Raw genomic sequence first — 3,764 nt, 5'->3', positions numbered from 1 at the left:
ACTGTCTGTCTCATGTCACAAACAGCAAAATAACCCAGAGGAGGATAATCAGAGGAGCTCTCAACACACATGGGCCTGCCAAGAACCCTATCAACTATGCAGCATCCAAAACTTTGGGCCATCTTCCAGCTTTTTCGCAGAACAATGATCAATCTTCTCCTTCAGCTCAGCAAATTTGCAAGCGTGAACTGTGTGACAATCCAGCACAGGTGCATATGTGACACTGATTTGGCCTGGTTGATTCAAGATAATCACCTGAGCAGTGAAGCCAGCTGCTTCTATTAGTGGGTCATTTTTGCTGTCACCAGCCACATTGCCATGACAGACATCTTTGACAGACACATTCTTCTTATTTTTTTTTTAATTTTTTTTAATTGCTGAATGCCTCTTTGGCTAGTATTTGTAGGATCATTATTTAGTCCTACACCTGACACATTTTTCTACTTTCTCATCTTTTTGTTTGCAAACCACCTAAAAGTTTTACTTCCTCTGTTGTTCTCTTTGACATATTACCAAAGCAGATCCTATGCTGTAATCACACAGAACAGTGTTGAAAAGTATGAATATCTAAGTGATTTATAAAAAGTATTAATTTTTCTTCTGTTTTGAAATTATTTCTAAGAGTTTCTAAAGACACGATCACAGCTGCCTGAACCATGTCTTCTTAGCATCACTTAGATTATTGCCAAGTGCTCCTGAACTTGTGGTTGGTCTTTCACATGGGTGTAAAAGCTGTACTGGTGGATCCTCCTGCAGCTGCCATTGCTTCTGATGCTGCCGTTCAAAGTAGGCTTCTCTTCCCTTCCATAGATCTTCTGAAGATGTGTACCTGATGTCTGTGGAATATCTTTATATTTCTGCAACTACCTTGTATACTGAGCTGAATAGCCCTATGGAGATCTTCTTCTTCATCTTTTATGTCAATTTGTTGGTGATTTAGTGCTACAGCCTGCTGCAAATCCTCTTCATCTTTGTCTAATATTCCTGACCCATCATTTTCTTCTAAGACTCATTCCAGATATGTTTTCTGGACTCTCTGTTCTTTTAGTTGTGCTAATTCTTCTCCAATAAGTTTTGGTAGATGCATCTGTTGGACCCCTGACCATCTGCAGGAGTTGGTCAGCTTCACAATCTGGCAGATCACCCTTAACAACAAATATAGAACAACTTCCTGTTATAATTGATTCAAGAAAGCTGCAAGGTATGTGTTTGTTATTAATTCTGGACCTGTCAAGAGAGACTTGAAGTTACACCACTGTTTTCTGAATTTTCTAACTGTAAACTAGGGTTCTTTATAATTGATATAAATGATTTTTCATTTATGGAATCAATACCAAACCTCTGATACTCTGGACTGTTGAATAGGATTAGTTCTACGCCCCAAATTTTCAAGGCATTATTTATAACTCGAATAGAGAAAAAAACACTGTCATCCATATTTCCAGAAGGCTGCTATAAAAATGTGTAATAGTCCTCATGAGTAATTCCTCCTTCTGCCATTCTCATCCTCTCTTCTTTATCTAGTCAATGTGCAATAGTTCTACAGGGATGAAATAGTCTCCTTGCCAACAGATTATTCAAGCAATGTTGAGCACAAAGTGAGCCTTCTTGTCTCTTGTGGAAGATGGCTTCCATGTTTATTTGTCTGGAGCCAATGGGTGCCACACCCAACTGCCTCCCTCCCACTCCACCCCGGCACCAACCCTTTACTCACCCTGCCCCACCTTGCCCGTGCCACGAGTTTTGTGCAGCCAGACATGTTCTTGACATTGAAGCCTACATTGCCCTAGGAAGAGCTTCACTCAAAGTTTCACAGTAACTTTCAACAGACATTACCTCAGTTGTTACATTGACTAGAGAGAAAGTGACCACCATGCTGGGTTTGAAAGCACCAGTCTCCACTCAGCCAATTGGACAGTACCAATACCACCAATTTTGTAGACATCCTGGAGTGGCAGACTCAAAAGCTTGTCAGTTGGATGAGTTGGTGGCAGGATGCAATCCAGAGCTTCAAGCAACATGGATCAGCTAACATTGCCATCTTTATAGGTGACTTTCTATCCTTTGAACCAAAGCATGTTAGTATTTGGCTCCAGCACATTGTCACTATTCCAACCAGAAATTGGCACAAGTGCTACTTTGTCCAGATTGTAGTCAATTTTCTTTAGGTGCTGACTTCCTTAACAATTTCCTCGTACCTTTTTTGGCTGTAAGGCAGCTCAGTGGAATCCACCTTGTTAATGCCAACAATTAGTTGTTTCATACACAGTGTGTAAGTCAGAAAGACTTGCTCACAGGTCTGCTCATTCTTGGAGATACCTGCTTCAAATTCAACAACATCAGCAACAACAATCAGGACGGTACAGGCAGCTCGAGATGTGCCTGTAATCAAGTTTCTGATAAAGTTTCTGTATCCTTGGGCATCAGTGATGGTCTTATAATATTTGTTAGCCTTGAATTTCCACAGGGAGGTATCAATAACGATATACCACACTCACATTCAACTTTCAGTTTATCCAAGATCCAGGCATAAAGGAGCCCTTCCCCATATCAGCAGCCTCCTTCTCAATTTTTTTGATGGTTATTTTGTCAATCTCATCACATTTGTATATCAGATGGCCAATTGTGGTATACTTGCCAGAATCTACATGTCCAATGACAATAACATTGGCATAAGGCTTTTCCTTTCCCATTTTGGCTGATATATAGTGTTGGTTTTCATGACAGCTGTGTTCTGGCAGCAAACCCACTGCAAAAAAAAAAAAAAAAAAGCTATTTCAATCTTTAGTCAGTTCTTTCTCTTAAAAAGTTTTAGTTTATTCATTTACTCATTCATTCATTCATTCAATAAATATCTAATGAGTGCCTACTATGTGCCAGACATTGTGCTTAACAGTAGATAGAAAATAGAAAAACACGAAATTAAAAACAAAATAAGAAAACAGTCTTCTTTCCTCATGAAACCTAAAGTCACCAAATTAGTCACTCCTAATCTTCTCATTTACAGTCTTTATAATTTTGTTACATTTTCTCCCAGGGCTTGATTTTTTCATCTTGAATCCAAAGGAGCAATATGCTATCCATCAGCTTTTTCAATAGCAAAATAACATGTGATTGTGCCTTTTAAAATGTGAAATTTTACTGTTTAATAATGAGAGAAAGTTGGCTAAGAAAATCGTGCCTGGGCCATGTGAAAGGTATTCAGTAAATGCTTAGCATTGCTCATAATCTAAACCATGTCACCATTCTTCCCTGTGTATTAAATGGCATGCGCTATCATGGTCAGTCTCAGAACTGGCTGCCAGCCCAGTCAGCCCTTTGCCGGCAGGGCCCAGGGCAGCAATGTCTTTTATAAGTGGGCTAAAAAGCATTTGGCTTGAATCTCAAATGCTGAGTCTCTCTGCAAGATGGCAAATATATAACCCAAGTTCTTTGGAGCAGAGTTGATTTTAAAAGCATTAGAGCAAGTGAACCTCTCTTAATTGTGGTCCAAATGAAAACCAGTTGGTCCCCTGCAGTCTTTCTTCATCCTGAGTGGTGTAACTAGGCTCTTTGGTTCTGGAAAAGCATCCCTCTTGTGCATTAGCCATAACACAAAGCAGCAGAGACTTAATACCTATTTCTATACCAGCTCCTAGGCAGAGGAAATGATAACTGGTCAGAATTAAGCTGAACCTGGAAACATACTGTAGTTAATTTTTATCCGAGGTTACAAAATCAACAAGTGCCATTTTTCTGCTTGGCAAAAGGGAACAACATAAAGG

At 39.5% G+C, this 3,764-nt stretch overlaps 1 pseudogene; it reads right to left on the bottom strand.

Moving 5' to 3' along the window:
- LOC105300594 overlaps positions 1 to 2,693 on the bottom strand; it is a 3,304-nt pseudogene extending 611 nt beyond the window's left edge.
- Positions 2,694 to 3,764: the final 1,071 nt, after the last annotated feature.

This window comes from Pteropus vampyrus, unplaced genomic scaffold, assembly GCF_000151845.1.
Source record: "Pteropus vampyrus isolate Shadow unplaced genomic scaffold, Pvam_2.0 Scaffold215, whole genome shotgun sequence".
Lineage (NCBI taxonomy): Eukaryota > Metazoa > Chordata > Mammalia > Chiroptera > Pteropodidae > Pteropus > Pteropus vampyrus.
The sequence above is the reverse complement of the archived record's forward strand: the minus strand, read 5'-3'. Positions and strand labels throughout refer to the sequence as shown.